The sequence below is a fragment of the Thalassophryne amazonica genome, unplaced genomic scaffold (assembly GCF_902500255.1).
Source record: "Thalassophryne amazonica unplaced genomic scaffold, fThaAma1.1, whole genome shotgun sequence".
NCBI classification, from domain to species: domain Eukaryota; kingdom Metazoa; phylum Chordata; class Actinopteri; order Batrachoidiformes; family Batrachoididae; genus Thalassophryne; species Thalassophryne amazonica.
Genome location: NW_022986239.1, coordinates 789,974 through 810,094, shown reverse-complemented (window position 1 = coordinate 810,094; position 20,121 = coordinate 789,974).

Sequence of the window (20,121 nt, the reverse complement as noted above, 5' to 3'; positions counted from 1 at the left end):
ATCTGTTTTTTTGTGTGTCTGATGTGGGTAGGCTGAGTGTATGTGTGCTGTGAAGCTGTGTTTGTGTGTCTGATATGTGATGGCAGCGTGTATGTGTGCTGTGAAGCTGTGTTTGTGCACCTGATATGTGATGGCAGAGTGTACATGTGCTGTGAAGCTGTGTCTGTTCACCTGATATGTGATGGCAGAGTGTATGTGTGCTGTGAAGCTGTATTTGTTCACCTGATATGTGATGGCAGAGTGTACGTGCACTGTGAAGCTGTGTTTGTGTGTCTGATGTGGGGATGCTGAGTGTATGTGTGTTGTGAAGCTGTGTCTGTTCACCTGATATGTGATGGCAGAGTGTACGTGTGCTGTGAAGCTGTGTTTGTGCACCTGATATGTGATGGCAGAGTGTACGTGTGCTGTGAAGCTGTGTTTGTGTGTCTGATTTGTGATTGCAGAGTGTACATGTGCTATGAATCTGTTTTTGTGTGTCTGATGTGGGTAGGCTGAGTGTATGTGTGCTGTGAAGCTGTGTTTGTGCACCTGATATGTGATGGCAGAGTGTACGTGTGCTGTGAAGCTGTGTTTGTGCACCTTATATGTGATGGCAGAGTGTACATTTGCTGTGAAGCTGTGTTTGTGCACCTTATATGTGATGGCAGAGTGTACATTTGCTGTGAAGCTGTGTTTGTGTGTCTGATATGTGATGGCAGAGTGTACGTGTGCTGTGAAGCTGTGTTTGTGCACCTGTTATGTGATGGCAGAGTGTACATGTGCTATGAAGCTGTTTTTGTGTGTCTGATGTGGGTAGGCTGAGTGTATGTGTGCTGTGAAGCTGTGTTTGTGCACCTGTTATGTGATGTCAGAGTGTACGTGTGCTGTGAAGCTGTGTTTGTGAACCTGATATGTGATGGCAGAGTGTACATGTGCTGTGAAGCTGTGTTTGTGCACCTGATATGTGATAGCAGAGTGTACGTGTGCTGTGAAGCTGTGTTTGTGCACCTTATATGTGATGGCAGAGTGTACATTTGCTGTGAAGCTGTGTTTGTGTGTCTGATATGTGATGGCAGAGTGTACGTGTGCTGTGAATCTGTGTTTGTGCACCTGATATGTGATGGCAGAGTGTATATGTGCTATGAATCTGTTTTTGTGTGTCTGACGTGGGTAGGCTGAGTGTATGTGTGCTGTGAAGCTGTGTTTGTGTGTCTGATGTGGTGATGCTGAGTGTATGTGTGCTGTGAAGCTGTGTTTGTGTGTCTGATGTGGGGATGCTGAGTGTATGTGTGCTGTGAAGCTGTGTCTGTTCACCTGATATGTGATGGCAGAGTGTACATGTGCTATGAAGCTGTGTTTGTGTGCCTGATGTGCGGAGGCTGAGTGTATGTGTGCTGTGAAGCTGTGTTTGTGTGTCTGATGTGGGGATGCTGAGTGTATGTGTGCTGTGAAGCTGTGTCTGTTCACCTGATATGTGATGGCAGAGTGTACGTGTGCTGTGAAGCTGTGTTTGTGCACCTGATATGTGATGGCAGAGTGTACGTGTGCTGTGAAGCTGTGTTTGTGTGTCTGATTTGTGATTGCAGAGTGTACATGTGCTATGAATCTGTTTTTGTGTGTCTGATGTGGGTAGGCTGAGTGTATGTGTGCTGTGAAGCTGTGTTTGTGCACCTGATATGTGATGGCAGAGTGTACGTGTGCTGTGAAGCTGTGTTTGTGCACCTGATATGTGATGGCAGAGTGTACGTGTGCTGTGAAGCTGTGTTTGTGCACCTGATATGTGATGGCAGAGTGTACATGTGCTGTGAAGCTGTGTTTGTGCACCTTATATGTGATGGCAGAGTGTACATTTGCTGTGAAGCTGTGTTTGTGTGTCTGATATGTGATGGCAGAGTGTACGTGTGCTGTGAACCTGTGTTTGTGCACCTTATATGTGATGGCAGAGTGTACGTGTGCTGTGAAGCTGTGTTTGTGTGTCTGATTTGTAATTGCAGAGTGTACATGTGCTATGAATCTGTTTTTGTGTGTCTGATGTGGGTAGGCTGAGTGTATGTGTGCTGTGAAGCTGTGTTTGTGCACCTGATATGTGATGGCAGAGTGTACGTGTGCTGTGAAGCTGTGTTTGTGTGTCTGATGTGGGGATGCTGTGTATGTGTGCTGTGAAGCTGTGTTTGTGTGTCTGATGTGGTGATGCTGAGTGTATGTGTGCTGTGAAGCTGTGTCTGTTCACCTGATATGTGATGGCAGAGTGTACGTGTGCTGTGAAGCTGTGTTTGTGCACCTGATATGTGATGGCAGAGTGTGCGTGTGCTGTGAAGCTGTGTTTGTGCACCTGATATGTGATGGCAGAGTGTGCGTGTGCTGTGAAGCTGTGTTTGTGCACCTCATATGTGATGGCAGAGTGTACGTGTGCTGTCAAGCTGTGTTTGTGCACCTGATATGTGATGGCAGAGTGTACGTGTGCTGTGAAGCTGTGTTTGTGCACCTCATATGTGATGGCAGAGTGTACGTGTGCTGTGAACCTGTGTTTGTGCACCTGATATGTGATGGCAGAGTGTACGTGCACTGTGAAGCTGTGTTTGTGTGTCTGATGTGGGGATGCTGAGTGTATGTGTGTTGTGAAGCTGTGTCTGTTCACCTGATATGTGATGGCAGAGTGTACGTGCACTGTGAAGCTGTGTTTGTGTGTCTGATGTGGGGATGCTGAGTGTATGTGTGTTGTGAAGCTGTGTCTGTTCACCTGATATGTGATGGCAGAGTGTACATGTGCTATGAAGCTGTGTTTGTGTGCCTGATGTGCGGAGGCTGAGTGTATGTGTGCTGTGAAGCTGTGTTTGTGTGTCTGATGTGGGGATGCTGAGTGTATGTGTGCTGTGAAGCTGTGTCTGTTCACCTGATATGTGATGGCAGAGTGTACGTGTGCTGTGAAGCTGTGTTTGTGCACCTGATATGTGATGGCAGAGTGTACGTGTGCTGTGAAGCTGTGTTTGTGTGTCTGATATGTGATGGCAGAGTGTACGTGTGCTGTGAAGCTGTGTTTGTGTGTCTGATATGTGATGGCAGAGTGTACGTGTGCTGTGAAGCTGTGTTTGTGCACCTGGTATGTGATGGCAGAGTGTACATGTGCTATGAAGCTGTTTTTGTGTGTCTGATGTGGGTAGGCTGAGTGTATGTGTGCTGTGAAGCTGTGTTTGTGAACCTGATATGTGATGGCAGAGTGTACATGTGCTGTGAAGCTGTGTTTGTGCACCTGATATGTGATGGCAGAGTGTACGTGTGCTGTGAAGCTGTGTTTGTGCACCTTATATGTGATGGCAGAGTGTACATTTGCTGTGAAGCTGTGTTTGTGTGTCTGATATGTGATGGCAGAGTGTACGTGTGCTGTGAAGCTGTGTTTGTGCACGTGATATGTGATGGCAGAGTGTACGTGTGCTGTGAAGCTGTGTTTGTGCACCTGATATGTGATGGCAGAGTGTACATGTGCTATGAATCTGTTTTTGTGTGTCTGACGTGGGTAGGCTGAGTGTATGTGTGCTGTGAAGCTGTCTTTGTGAACCTGATATGTGATGGCAGAGTGTACGTGTGCTGTGAATCTGTGTTTGTGCACCTGATATGTGATGGCAGAGTGTATATGTGCTATGAATCTGTTTTTGTGTGTCTGACGTGGGTAGGCTGAGTGTATGTGTGCTGTGAAGCTGTCTTTGTGAACCTGATATGTGATGGCAGAGTGTACATGTGCTGTGAAGCTGTGTTTGTGCACCTGATATGTGATGGCAGAGTGTACGTGTGCTGTAAAGCTGTGTTTGTGTGTCTGATATGTGATGGCTGAGTGTACATGTGCTGTGAATCTGTGTTTGTGCCCCTTATATGTGATGGCTGAGTGTATGTGTGCTGTGAAGCTGTGTTTGTGCACCTTATATGTGATGGCAGAGTGTACGTGTGCTGTGAAGCTGTGTTTGTGTGTCTGATTTCTAATTGCAGAGTGTACATGTGCTATGAATCTGTTTTTGTGTGTCTGATGTGGGTAGGCTGAGTGTATGTGTGCTGTGAAGCTGTGTTTGTGCACCTGATATGTGATGGCAGAGTGTACGTGTGCTGTGAAGCTGTGTTTGTGTGTCTGATGTGGGGATGCTGAGTGTATGTGTGCTGTGAAGCTGTGTTTGTGTGTCTGATGTGGTGATGCTGAGTGTATGTGTGCTGTGAAGCTGTGTCTGTTCACCTGATATGTGATGGCAGAGTGTACGTGTGCTGTGAAGCTGTGTTTGTGCACCTGATATGTGATGGCAGAGTGTACGTGTGCTGTGAAGCTGTGTTTGTGCACCTGATATGTGATGGCAGAGTGTACGTGTGCTGTGAAGCTGTGTTTGTGCACCTTATATGTGATGACAGAGTGTACGTGTGCTGTGAAGCTGTGTTTGTGCACCTTATATGTGATGGCAGAGTGTACATTTGCTGTGAAGCTGTGTTTGTGTGTCTGATATGTGATGGCAGAGTGTACGTGTGCTGTGAAGCTGTGTTTGTGCACCTGATATGTGATGGCAGAGTGTACGTGTGCTGTGAATCTGTGTCTGTGCACCTGTTATGTGATGGCAGAGTGTACGTGTGCTGTGAAGCTGTGTTTGTGCACCTGATATGTGATGGCAGAGTGTACGTGTGCTGTGAATCTGTGTTTGTGCACGTGATATGTGCTGGCAGAGTGTACGTGTGCTGTGAAGCTGTGTTTGTGTGTCTGATATGTGATGGCAGAGTGTTCGTGTGCTGTGAAGCTGTTTTGTGCACCTTATTTGTGATGTCAGAGTGTACATGTGCTGTGAAGCTGTGTTTGTGCACGTGATATAGAAATAGAAGACTTAACAGTATTCCCTGAAAACTCCCTTCTGTCTGATCATTTCTTAATAACATTTACATTTACTCTGATGGACTACCCAGCAGTGGGGAATAAGTTTCATTACACTAGAAGTCTTTCAGAAAGCGCTGTAACTAGGTTTAAGGATATGATTCCGTCTTTATGTTCTCTAATGCCATATACCAGCACAGTGCAGAGTAGCTACCTAAACTCTGTAAGTGAGATAGAGTATCTCGTCAATAGTTTTACATCCTCATTGAAGACAACTTTGGATGCTGTAGCTCCTCTGAAAAAGAGAGCTTTAAATCAGAAGTGTCTGACTCCGTGGTATAACTCACAAACTCGTAGCTTAAAGCAGATAACCCGTAAGTTGGAGAGGAAATGGCGTCTCACTAATTTAGAAGATCTTCACTTAGCCTGGAAAAAGAGTCTGTTGCTCTATAAAAAAGCCCTCCGTAAAGCTAGGACATCTTTCTACTCATCACTATTTGAAGAAAATAAGAACAACCCCAGGTTTCTTTTCAGCACTGTAGCCAGGCTGACAAAGAGTCAGAGCTCTATTGAGCTGAGTATTCCATTAACTTTAACTAGTAATGACTTCATGACTTTCTTTGCTAACAAAATTTTAACTATTAGATAAAAAATTACTCATAACCATCCCAAAGATGTATCGTTATATTTGGCTGCTTTCAGTGATGCCGGTATTTGGTTAGACTCTTCCTCTCCGATTGTTTTGTATGAGTTATTTTCATTAGTTACTTCATCCAAACCATCAACATGTTTATTAGACCCCATTCCTACCAGGCTGCTCAAGGAAGCCCTACCATTATTTAATGCTTTGATCTTAAATATGATCAATCTATCTTTATTAGTTGGCTATGTACCACAGGCTTTTAAGGTGGCAGTAATTAAACCATTACTTAAAAAGCCATCACTTGAACCAGCTATCTTAGCTAATTATAGGTCAATCTCCAACCTTCCTTTTCTCTCAAAAATTCTTGAAAGGGTAGTTGTAAAACAGCTAACTGATCATCTGCAGAGGAATGGTCTATTTGAAGAGTTTCAGTCAGGTTTTAGAATTCATCATAGTACAGAAACAGCATTAGTGAAGGTTACAAATGATCTTCTTATGGCCTCGGACAGTGGACTCATCTCTGTGCTTGTTCTGTTAGACCTCAGTGCTGCTTTTGATACTGTTGACCATACAATTTTATTACAGAGATTAGAGCATGCCATAGGTATTAAAGGCACTGCGCTGCGGTGGTTTGAATCATATTTGTCTAATAGATTACAATTTGTTCATGTAAATGGGGAATCTTCTTCACAGACTAAAGTTAATTATGGAGTTCCACAAGGTTCTGTGCTAGGACCAATTTTATTCACTTTATACATGCTTCCCTTAGGCAGTATTATTAGACGGTATTGCTTAAATTTTCATTGTTACGCAGATGATACCCAGCTTTATCTATCCATGAAGCCAGAGGACACACACCAATTAGCTAAACTGCAGGATTTTCTTACAGACATAAAGACATGGATGACCTCTAATTTCCTGCTTTTAAACTCAGATAAAACTGAAGTTATTGTACTTGGCCCCACAAATCTTAGAAACATGGTGTCTAACCAGATCCTTACTCTGGATGGCATTACCCTGACCTCTAGTAATACTGTGAGAAATCTTGGAGTCATTTTTGATCAGGATATGTCATTCAAAGCGCATATTAAACAAATATGTAGGACTGCTTTTTTGCATTTGCGCAATATCTCTAAAATCAGAAAGGTCTTGTCTCAGAGTGATGCTGAAAAACTAATTCATGCATTTATTTCCTCTAGGCTGGACTATTGTAATTCATTATTATCAGGTTGTCCTAAAAGTTCCCTAAAAAGCCTTCAGTTAATTCAAAATGCTGCAGCTAGAGTACTGACGGGGACTAGAAGGAGAGAGCATATCTCACCCATATTGGCCTCTCTTCATTGGCTTCCTGTTAATTCTAGAATAGAATTTAAAATTCTTCTTCTTACTTATAAGGTTTTGAATAATCAGGTTCCATCTTATCTTAGGGACCTCGTAGTACCATATCACCCCAATAGAGCGCTTCGCTCTCAGACTGCAGGCTTACTTGTAGTTCCTAGGGTTTGTAAGAGTAGAATGGGAGGCAGAGCCTTCAGCTTTCAGGCTCCTCTCCTGTGGAACCAGCTCCCAATTCAGATCAGGGAGACAGACACCCTCTCTACTTTTAAGATTAGGCTTAAAACTTTCCTTTTTGCTAAAGCTTATAGTTAGGGCTGGATCAGGTGACCCTCAACCATCCCTTAGTTATGCTGCTATAGACTTAGACTGCTGGGGGGTTCCCATGATGCTGTTTCTTTCTCTTTTTGCTCTGTATGCACCACTCTGCATTTAATCATTAGTGATTGATCTCTGCTCTCTTCCACAGCATGTCTTTTTCCTGGTTCTCTCCCTCAGCCCCAACCAGTCCCAGCAGAAGACTGCCCCTCCCTGAGCCTGGTTCTGCTGGAGGTTTCTTCCTGTTAAAAGGGAGTTTTTCCTTCCCACTGTAGCCAAGTGCTTGCTCACAGGGGGTCGTTTTGACCGTTGGGGTTTTACATAATTATTGTATGGCCTTGCCTTACAATATAAAGCGCCTTGGGGCAACTGTTTGTTGTGATTTGGCGCTATATAAAAAAATTGATTGATTGATTGATTGATATGTGATGGCAGAGTGTACGTGTGCTGTGAAGCTGTTTGTGTGTTTCTAGTACGTGCAGTCAGAGACGCCATTTTGTGTTGCGCATACGGCGTGGGTAGAAAAAAAAAGGCTGGCCTCCTTGACGGCAGTGATTGGTTGGAGTTTTAATGTCAGTCTTATTAAATGGGCGTGGCTTGTTTCAGTTGCGAGGGGGTGGGCCAACTGTAGGTCAGCTAAAGTTAGACTGAAATGAATGTGAGAAAATCAGTGCTGGTGAAGCAGTGCAGTAACACTGCCTCACCTGGGGCGAGAGTGGCGCTATATCTTATTGACCTTTGACCTCACCTGAGTCATAAGGGCTGTGTTGTTGCGAGCGTGTGCTGATGGAGGAGGGTGTGTCGTGTTGCACACACACAGAGTGTGTGCTTTTTTGCGAGCAGTGGGATCATGGGGTTTATGTGGAGAGAGCTCGAGCTTAATGGATGCTGACGGTTGTCCCCCGCTCAGCCGGAGGGGCGTGATGTCACCGCGTCCAGCCACGCAGCGCTGAAGGTGTTTTCTGAGCGTGACGCTCCACGTTTGTCAGATTGTGATGCTTCACTCTTATTAATTTAAAATGATTCAGGAATAAATTAGAGACTCTGGAAGCAAAGTAAACAAACTCAACAATCTACAAATACAACTGGCAGACAAAATCACCGACAACCGGAATGAAGTTCTTGGGGTGTCGGCAGCACGTTGGACTCATGGTTTGTGATTCTGACAAATGGGTGCAGCAGTTCGTCAGTGGGTCTTCTCCGGGTGAGCTGGTTCTGTGTGGTGCAGTTCTGAGCCCCATCTCCAGCTGGTCAACTGAGAAACTTTGCTCTTGCTTGTCTTTCCTCTAGATCTTTGCTGAAGGTGCACAGCTGCTCTTTTCTTTTGAGGTTGCATGAGGTGTTGTTCATGAGAACAACAGCATACCACAACATCTCATACATCAAGTACATCTACTGATGAACTCTTGTGACTTTGAAATCTTCAGACACTAGTTATGCACACTTACCAAGAACAAATCAAATGGAGGCTTTGCATCTGATGGATCTCTTGGAGGAGCTGTCAGGTCCCGAGGTTCAGGTTGACATTATTCTTCAGAACAGTCAGAGAGGTTCAGGTTGCCATGGTTCTACAGACCAGTCCCAAAGGTTCAGGTTTCCATGGTTCTTCAGAACAGACCCAAAGGTTCAGCTTTCCATAGTTCTTCAGAACAGACCCAAAGGTTCAGCTTTCCGTGGTTCTTCAGAACAGTCCCAGAGGTTCAGGTTGCCATATTCTTGTTCCTTGGTGGGACTTGATGTTGCCATGTCGTTTTTGGCTGCACTCGTCACTCACTCAGCTCCTGTTTGGATTTGATGTTTGTAATAATTCATTGTGATGAACAGCAGAAAACTGATTAACTTGTTTTTTTTTTTGTCCATCATTTTCGTATTTGTTTACAAATAAATTACAAATGCGTTTTGTGTGTCAGTCAGGTTTGACTGAACAGGATGGTGATTAAGATAAAGAAACCTGAAGTGAATGTGTGATAACATACAGTGCCTATTGTTCAGGAAGTGCTTTGTCTGCTTTATGACATCACACTTCTTTGGCTCTCAGCCGTCTTCAGTTTTCAGGGTGAAATTGTCGGATTTGAAGACAGAATAAATAAATGTTTTTCTCTCAGACACATGTGGAGCCTCACACTTCCACAGGGGTCCTGCTTCTCCTTTCACCTCCTCCTCCTCCTCTGGTCCTCTTCACTTCCCCCTTTTATCTCTTGTTCTTTGCTGCTCCCCTCCCCCCTCCCTTGTGGGGCTGTTGCTATGGAGTGATGCTGAACAGGCTGATTTCTCATTGGAGAAGTAAAAGAGAAGAAAAGAGGTGTAAGGAGAGAGAGGAGGTGAAGGAGGAGCACACAGATCCAGATGTGTGTGAGTCACCAACAGTGGGTTTGATGTTATTCTTCTTTAAAATGTTTTTATACTTTATCACGTGTTGGCTTTGCTGACCACCAGAGTGAGGCTTTGGTGGTCACAGGACCTCAGTGGAGCTTTACTGACATGGGAAACATGCGTTTACATCGTCAAAGCAAGTGTTACACGGAGCAACAAATAAAACAAATAAGATGTACATACAGTTAATATTCTACAGTAAATAAATGGAGATATGGGATTAAAATAAGAGGAAAAACTGTGTTTTCAGTGTACAAATATCCCATCCTGCAAACTGTGTTATATACTATGTAGATAAAGTGACGTATCAGTTTAATGTCCTGTTTTGGGTTTACGGTGGTTTGTGTCCGTTGTTCCTTCTTTTCGTGTCTCAAACCTTGCTGCTGTGTTTGTTGTCCTTCAGGTTTGTCGATGTTGATCTCAGGGTCTGTTTGGCTGTTTGTGATCTGTGTCTCTGTTTGTGTCTCTTTGGTGCAGCGGGCAGGTGGTCAGGAAGTGCAGCTCGCTCTCCACCTGGTGTTGTGAGCAGTGGGTCTGTCACAGTTTGTCTTCTCTGGGGAGCCAGGTCTGTCTGTGGTGACCTTTCTCCACGGCCAGGCTGTGCTCACCGAGTCTGTACGTGGTCAAGGATTTCCTGAGCTTTGGGTTGGTCACAGTGCTCAGGTATTCTACCACCGAGTTCTGTCTGTTAATGCTGCATTTACACATAACGAAGACAAGTCACGAATGCCACGAAGTACACATTCTTGGCCGCTGATCACGAATGTGATGATTCGGGGCAGAGGTGTCAGGTGTCCTCAGGAACTGCTGCAACCTGTTACCACACGTTACGATTAATGGTACATGTTGCTGGAGAATTATCAGGAACCATTACGCACGGTCAAGAATAATGTTCCGCGTTGTTGTGCGCTATTACATGTAACAGCGCATCGTTAAGTTCTGTCACGTTGTGAACGAGGTGAATTGTCTCCACACACACACCCATATTCATCCAACCGAATTCAGATCGCTCCAGTTTTTCAGAAGAACTTTGTGACTGTATGCGTAGTTGGGCTCTGTGCCATGGAGTGGTGCAGAGAGGAGGAGGAGGACAGAGCCAGATGTGTGGCTTCATGCGGCTCTTGTCTCATTCATTTTCCCAAACATCAGGCACATGCAGCAGGTGGAACACCTGCAGGAGCGTCCTGAGGAGCTCCAGCAGGAATTGTGGAACGACACTTGGCGGACTTCGCGTCACTGTTCCTCTTCGGCATACTGCATCAAATGGAACGCTGTGGAGCCGATCGGCCCCACAGTTTAATTGTGTGCACGTGACAGAAAACTGATTCGTCGTGGCGCGCAGTGAAATGTGACGCCGTGTTACAAGTCATGTCAAAACATGACAGTTTCCGTGTCACTTCGTAATAACGTGTGACAGTTTGGGCTCCAAGAACCATCACAGGAACCACTACGAACGTTGTCACATTCTATTAAGGATCAATACGCTCAGTTGCGACCTCCACGACGTGAGACGAAATGAGGGTGGTGTGTAACATTCGTGGAAGATTTTTTGACAGACAAAAACATGCTCCACGAATATCAAGAATATCAGGCACTATTAAGAAACCTATTCAGAGGCGTTAAGTCACATTAAGAACGTCAGGAATGTGTCAGGAATGACAGAAAAATGACATTTGTAACTCATCTTGCTTATGTGTAAACGCACCTTTATGGACAAACAGCAATCCAGTTTATTCTGGATTTGGTTGGGGTTTTTTTTAATGCGTCACATAATTTTCTTTTTGTTTCCTTATAATTTGGTTTAATCTAACAGGGTTTGTGTTTGTGTAGAGAGTCCCAGAACCAGCTGACTGAGCGGACGTCTCTCCACAGTCTCTCTGTGGATCAGGACTTTGTTAACCAGCGTACTGGGGTCACTGTTTTTAAGGTGCTCATAACATTTAATTGCTCTCTTTTGAACGTTAATAACTAGTGGGTATCGTCCTAATTCTGCTCTGCGTGTGTTGTTCGGTGTTTTCCGTTTGTCGCAGAGGATGGATTTACAGAATTCTGCATGCAGAGTCTCAGTTTGGTGTTTGTCCCTTTTTGCTAAATCTTGGTTGGTGAGTGGGTCCACAGAAATGGGTTCTATGATGGAGTCCAATATTTGGAGCCAGATTTACGATACAATACAATACAATATGATATGATATGATACGACATGATACGATGCACTTTATTGTCCCCAAGGGGAAATTTGTCTTGGACATCAAGTGCTCTGCAAACATTTGTGTCTCAAAAATCATTAAATACAACAACAAACAATACACTGCTTACATGTCTGTGGAAAATTCATCAGCATATTGCACTTTAAACAGCATAGTAAAACAGATAAAAAACAGAATAAAACAGATAAGTTAACATACACACCATACTTGTACATATGCACACACACACGTGTATATATATATATATATATATATATATATATATATATATCTACACTCAACAAAAATATAAAGGCAACACTTTTGGTTTTGCTCCCATTTTGTATGAGATGAACTCAAAGATCTAAAACTTTTTCCACATACACAATATCACCATTTCCCTCAAATATTGTTCACAAACCAGTCTAAATCTGTGATAGTGAGCACTTCTCCTTTGCTGAGATAATCCATCCCACCTCACAGGTGTGCCATATCAAGATGCTGATTAGACACCATGATTAGTGCACAGGTGTGCCTTAGACTGCCCACAATAAAAGGCCACTCTGAAAGGTGCAGTTTTGTTTTATTGGGGGGGGGATACCAGTCAGTATCTGGTGTGACCACCATTTGCCTCATGCAGTGCAACACATCTCCTTCGCATAGAGTTGATCAGGTTGTCAATTGTGGCCTGTGGAATGTTGGTCCACTCCTCTTCAATGGCTGTGCGAAGTTGCTGGATATTGGCAGGAACTGGTACACGCTGTCGTATACGCCGGTCCAGAGCATCCCAAACATGCTCAATGGGTAACATGTCCGGTGAGTATGCCGGCCATGCAAGAACTGGGACATTTTCAGCTTCCAAGAATTGTGTACAGATCCTTGTAACATGGGGCCGTGCATTATCCTGCTGCAACATGAGCTGATGTTCTTGGATGTATGGCACAACAATGGGCCTCAGGATCTCGTCACGGTATCTCTGCTCCAAAACAGAGAACCGGTGTGGAAGGAGGGGGCGAGGGGGGGAGGCTCCGCTCCGCTAACTGATCTGACGGCGCAGAGTGCCGCAGAGCAACTTTTCTTCACTAAAACACACAGGTAAGACCTTATATTTACACTGTGTGTGAAATCACACCACATGAGGAGTGCAGCTTTCAGGAAATCAACTGACAGCATCAACTGACGTATTTGTTGTTTATTTGAGAACATTTTATTTAACTTACTACCAGGCAGCGCTTTGCAATTATTTTATTTTCCTGTTTGTATAATGTTACAGTAAATTGTTGGTTTAAACAACAAGCAAATTTAGGTTTTGTATTTTGTTCCCATAATGTACCGAAAATGAACCGAACCGTGACCTCAAAACCGAGGTACTTGTGTATCTATCTATCTATAGCCCTTAATGCTGCTCCCAGACAACCCCTGCAGAATTCAGGAGTCTAACTGAGGTTGGAACAAAAGAGTTCTTGTATGTGTTCAGTTTGCACTTGGGGACTCTGTATCATCTCCCAGATGGTAAAAGTTCATACTCCTGATGAAGGATGTGGGACGGATCACAGAGTATTTTATGTGCTTGCCTATAGACAGACTGCTCATAGATGGGCTGAAGGGGAAGGGTTCCAGTCCTCACCATAACCTTCATAACAGTCTGCGCCAGACGAGAAAGCTTTGATTTTAATTGAACTGACAAGTTCCCATTCCATGCTGCCATCCCATATCTAATGATGCTCTCCAACACCACCGATACAATAAAAGCATAACTTCCTGGTCAACACAAACACCCTGACGTAAAAAATACAGTCTTTGCTGTAAACGTTGTTTTCCCAACTAAACAGATGATGTAAGTGAAGACATGGATATCTATTAGAGCTTACCTGGTGGATGTTTTTTTTTACTATGAACTAAAACCCCAAATCCAGTCAAGTTGAGATGTTGTGTAAAATGTAAATAAAAACAGAATACAAGGATTTTCAAATCCTCTTCAACCTATATTCAATTGAATACACCACAAAGACAAGATATTTAATGTTTAAACTGATGAACTTTATTGTTCTTGTGTAAATATTTGCTCGTTTTGAAATGGATGCCTGCAACACGTTTCAAAAAAGCTGGGACAGTGGCAACAAAAGACTGGGAAAGTTGATGAATGCTCAAAGAACACCTGTTTGGAAACAGGTGAGTGTCATGACTGGGTATAAAAGGAGCATCCCCAAAAGTCTCAGCTGTTCACAAGCAAAGATGGGGTGAGGATCAACACTTTGTGAACAACTGGATGAAAAAAGAGTCCCACACTTTAAGAACAATGTTTCTAAATGTTCAGTTGTAAGGAATTTAGGAATTCCATCATCTACAGTCAATAATATAATCAGAAGATTCAGAGAATCTGAAGAATTTTCTACATGTAAGCGGCAAGGCCGAAAACCAACATTGAATGCCCATGACCTTTGATCCCTCAGGCAGCACTGCATTAAAAACCGACATTGTGTAAAGGATCTTACCGCATGGGCTCAAGAACACTTCAGAAAACCATTGTCAGTTAACACAGTTCGTCACTACATCGACAAGTGCAAGTTAAAACTCTACCATGCAAAGTGAAAGACATACATCAACAACATCCAGAAACACCACCGCCTTCTCTGGGCACGAGCTCATTTGAAATGGACAGACAAAGTGGAAAAGTGTGCTGTGGTCTGATGAGTCCACATTTTAAATTGTTTTTTAGAAATCATGGACGTTGTGTCCTCTGGACAAAAGAGGAAAACGTCCATCCAGATTGTTACCAGCACAAAGTTCAAAAGCCAGCATCTGTGATGGTATGGGGGTGTGTTAGTGCCCATGGCATGGACAACTTACACATCTGCCCAAAATACGTCAACGGAGACCCAGTTGAACAACTGAAGTCGTATATCAAGCAAGAATGGGAAAGAATTCCACCTACAAAGCTTCAACAATTAGTGTCCTCAGTTCCCAAACGCTTATTGAGTGTTGTTAGAAGGAAAGGTGATGTAACACAGTGGGAAACATACCACTGTCCCAGCTTTTTTGAAACCTGTTGCAGGCATCCATTACAAAATGAGCAAATATTTGCACAAAAACGATAAAGTTTATCAGTTTGAACATTAAATATCTTGTCTTTGTGGTGTATTCAATTGAATATAGGTTGAAAAGAATTTGAAAATCATTGTATTCTGTTTATATTTACATTTTATACAACGTCCCAACTTCATTGGAATTGGTGTTGTACAACTGAAGTCTGGTTCCCAACAGACTGAGGATCTAGAAGCTTCTCTTGTGTTTTATTTACATTAATAACCAGGTGATTGGCATCACACCACTGAACAAAAGACTCCACTTCAGAAAAAAATAAGATGAGGGAACTTTGTCCTTGTGCAAGAGGCTGAGGATGGCCGTGTCATCAGAAATCTTAAAAATAAGGTCACCGTGAAGACGATTGCTGCATTCAATTGTATATAAAGTAAACACGACAGGGGAACTCACACAACCCTGAGGTACTCCTGTATTGATAGATCTGGAGTCTGAGACTGTGTTGTTTAATGTTCTGAGTTCTGTTTGTTAAAAAAGAATAAAACCATTTCACAGTGAGTGAGTGTACAGTCATCTGAGACAATTTGATTATCAACAGATGAGGCCGCAAAGTATTAAAAGCAGAACTAAAATCAACAAATAAAAGATGTGCATAAGCCTCAGGGTCCTCAAGATGTTTTTGGGTCAGATGGGTGATACTGCTAATTGCATTGTCTGTAAGCAAACTGCAGTGGATCCAATTCAGAGCTGATGTCGGCTTCAACATGGAAACAATATATTTCTCCAAACATTTAACTGCCACAGAAGTTAACACTACTGATCTGTAATCATTACTCTCAGTTGGACAGGGTTTCTTTGGAACAGGAACAATAGTCAAATTTTTTCCAGAGGTTAGGAACTGTGTGTGTGTGTGTGTGTGTGTGTGTGTGTGTGTGTGTGTGTGTGTGTGTGTGTGTGTGTGTGTGTGTGTGTGTGTGTGTGTGTGTGTGTCAAAAACTGTGCACCAAGCTGGAGTGAGCTCTTCTGCACAGGTCAGAAATGCCATCAGGGCCTGTGGATTTACCCTTACAAACACTAAACACCGACTAAACACTAATTTAACTTTATGGGGGTCAACTACCAACCTGAACTCAGTAACAGGAAGAGACTGTAACACATGATTACATTCCAAAGAAAAGTCCTGAGTTTCAAACCTGAGAAAAAACAAAAACACTGAATTGGTTTTCTTTCTCCAGTTCATCATGAGTCACAAAGTCTTTCCTCTCTGTAATCATGTTAGCTGCAGCTTTCATAGAATCCAAAGCCTTCTGGACTCCATAGACATCAAATTTTGTTGTATGATGTTCCTGTGTTTCCTCGTTGCGTCCCGCAGCAGTTGGTTGAGTTCCTTTTTTAAACCAGCTCTATCATGATGTTTAAAAGCGATCTTTTTGCGATTAATACAGTCTTTTACTTCTCTGGTGATATAAGGCTTGTTGTTTGGATACACAATAATGTTCTTTTTGGGAACCACACAGTCAATACAAAACTAATTGTTTCTGTGGCCTCATTTATATCAAATCATGAAAAATATTCCAATTTGTGCAGAGAAATGAACCGTTAAGTGTCTCCACACAGTCCTGTGTCCATACAGGCACTGTCTTTGTCTGAGGTTTGCTGCTCTTCAACACAGTCTTGTATTTTGGGATCAGGTGGACCGTATTATGATCAGAATTTGACAAAGGAAGCTTCATTAGAACGACACACATTTTAAATATTTCTATTTGAATCGGGACGCCTACTTTGATGTTCTTTTTGATGTCATACAAAGACCTTCTTGTCTCGTCTCTCAGGTCATTTACAGCTTTGTTGAAGTTGTCTGTGGTGCTGATGTTTATTCTGAGGTTGGTGTAGTTTTCCGTCTGATCAGGAAGAAATGATATTTGTGTGACTGGAAGCTGGGTCTTTTTTTTGGAATATCATCATTTTTGTCTTGGTTAGGTTCACTGTTAAGGTCCAGGTTTGGGAGAAATTGTGTCGAAGGTCAAGTTGTTGTTGTCCTTCTTTGGTTGGAGACAGAAACACCAGATCATCTGCCAAAAACAGGCCTTTGGTTTCTGTGTCCACCTGATTGATGCCCGGTGCTGCCGACTGTTCCGATGATTTGGACATTTCATTGATGTAGATGTTGGAGAGGGTTGGACTCAAACTGCGTCCCTGTCTCACCCCCTGCTTTGGGGAAAGATGTCTGTGTGTTTATTGCCGCTTGTTGTTTGTGTACATTGACTTGATGATGCCATATGTTTTTGCTCCAACCCCACTTTCCAACAGCTTGGACAGCAGACCCTTGGACCAAACGGAATCAAATGCTTTTTTAAATCTCCAACCAGGAGAACAGTTTGTCTTTTTTTTTGTTTCTTTGGTTGTCAGTCACGGTGCTGAGGGTGAAAATATGACCACACGGGTTCTTTGTACATTGTTCTTTTTATGTTTTGTTATTGTCTTTATTGTTGTTCATCTGTGTGCCGACTAAATAAATTCATTCATTCATTCAAATCTGGTGTGTTGGACGGTCATTTGGGATTTGTTTAGGGCATGTTTTCAGTCAGGATGTGTAGGAGTCTGTGGTTGATGATCATGCTATCTCTCTCTGTCTCTCTCTCTCGCTCTCTCTCACGGACCCCATTCATTTGGTACCTTGATCAGCCATGGTTTCTATATTTCACAACTTAAGCCTTATAAATCATTTCTGCAGTTTGTGTTTATTCACAAAAAATGTCAAAATTCAGAAAAGTAAAATATTACTAACAGACAACTTCATCTGCTCCTAATCCATCATCCATCCAACAGCATCGAAGTCAGTGTCTGAACCACTTTTTTCTGTTAATACTCACACTCGTGGTCTGTACTGGGTCACAGTATTATCAAAGCATCAATGTAAGACATTCAGTACATGTACCGGAATCCCGTTCCCGTATTTTCCATGTATTAGTGCTGGATGTTGTGCTCTGCTAGTTTGCTGTTTTTGTGCAGCAGGTCCGAGTTGGAAAAACAGATTGTGTCGTCCCTAAATTGTTTCAATCAGTTTTGCTGTAATTCTGCACGAGGATTACTTGATTGATTCATGAAAATATGTTCAGTTAATTTAACTTTCCTGCGTAACTAAAGTAAGTAAGTAAGTAAGTAAACTTTATTTATATAGCACTTTTCACAGACCAGGGTCACAAAGTGCTTCACATGATAAAATCAATAAATACAAAATAACACATACAAACATTTAAAAGAAAATCAAGCTAAAATGCTAAAAGTCTTAAGTTGCTTTTTAAAAACATCGACAGAGTCTATCAAGCGAAGGGAGCAGGGAAGCTCATTCCAAAGGCGCGGTGCCACGGCTTTAAAAGATCTGTCCCCTCGAGTTTTAAAATAGGTACGGGGAACCATCAGCAGCTTCAGGTTGGAGAACCTCAGGCCCCTGGTGGACACATACGGTTGGATCAGTTCCTTGATGTATTCCGGAGCCTGCCCATGCAGAGCTCTAAATGTAAGCACCAGGATTTTATAATTTGTCCTAAACGAGACAGGGAGCCAATGCAGGGACTTGAGTATTGGGCTAATATGGGCTCTCCTGTGGGTGCAGGTCAGAAGCCGTGCAGCAGAGTTTTGCACAACCTGCAAACGAGCCAGTTCTTTCTTATTAAGACACGTGAACAGGCTGTTACAGTAATCTAGTCGCGAAGATATAAAAGCATGTACAATCATCTCTAACTCTTCAAAAGACACCATTTTTCGAAGTTTAGAGATATTCCGGATCTGGAAAAAACAATTCCTAACTAACTGTTTCGTATGATGTTCCAGAGACATCCCTTTATCCAAGATAATGGATAAAGTGGGATGTGAAGTCATATCTTTTTTGTCTAATCTCTGACATAACTGGGTCTGTTTGGGGTTCGAGCTTTAAAATCAGGCCATTAGGATGAGGGAAGCCAAAAAGGTGAAACCGATTACGACTCTTGTGGTTAGTAATCTGATCAAACAAACATGTAGGTTGTGATGTGAATTTGGCATGAAGGTAAAGAAAAAGTGAAAGTGTGCAAAAGAAAATACAAATACAACACAGATAAAGCAGGATAACTAAAGTATTGAAAAACTGTGTTACACACCAACACCACACACTGTAAATTATGAAAGAATGTAAATAAATTTAATATAATCTATACAAAATAAAAGCATACAAAACTCAAATCTTGACATTTTGAAATAATCTTTTTTTTTTACTTAAAACTATTGTAATTGCAAGTTATTTAATGTAAGAAAAAAACAATGATTTTCTTGAATAAACTGCTGTGTATAAATTAGCAGTTCTGAAGTTCCTGACACACATCTACACTGTTCTGTGTTTTGGCCTGATGCCTTGTTTCTTTTGGTTTTAAGGTAAGGCTGTAACAAAGATTAATTAAAAAAACTGGCTTTCCTTCACACAATTTGGTGCTCAAAATGCAGGTAATAGTGTTTCAGTGGGTTATAAATTCTCCCCTGTCCCCCAGCACTCAGCGCATGGTTTGCTGCAAGGAGCATTTTAGCGGCTGTAGGAGAACTTTCCCCCAGCGCTCGGTGCGGGGCACACTGCAGGAGAATGTTAGCGGCTGTCAGAGAACTTTTCTCTCGGCACTCGGTACAGGGCATGCTGCAGGAGAATGTTAGTGGCTGTCAGAGAACTTTTCCCCCGGCGCTTGGTGTGGGGCACATTGCGGGGCACACTGCAGGAGAACTTTAGCGGCTGTAGGAGAACTTTTCCACCAGGGCACGTTGCAGGAGAACTTTAGTGATTGTAGGAGAACTTTTCCCCTGCGGCACACTGCAGGAGAACTTTAGCGGCTGTAGGAGAACTTTTCCCCCGGTGCTCGGTGCGGAGCACGCTGCAGGAGAACTTTACTGGCTGTAGGGGATGTGTATATATATATATATGTATATGTATATATATATATATATATATATATATATATATGTATATATTTGTATATATATGTGTATATATATACGTATATATATGTATATACATATATATACATATATGTGTATATACGTATATATATACACATATATATATGTGTATATATATGTGTATATATGTATATATATATATATATATATATATATATATATATATACATATATATACATATATGTGTATATACGTATATATATACACATATATATATGTGTATATATGTATATATATATATATATATATATATATATATATACATATATATACATATATGTGTATATACGTATATATATACACATATATATATGTGTATATATATGTGTATATATATATGTGTATATATGTATATATATATATATATATATATATATATACATATATATACATATATGTGTATATACGTATATATATACACATATAT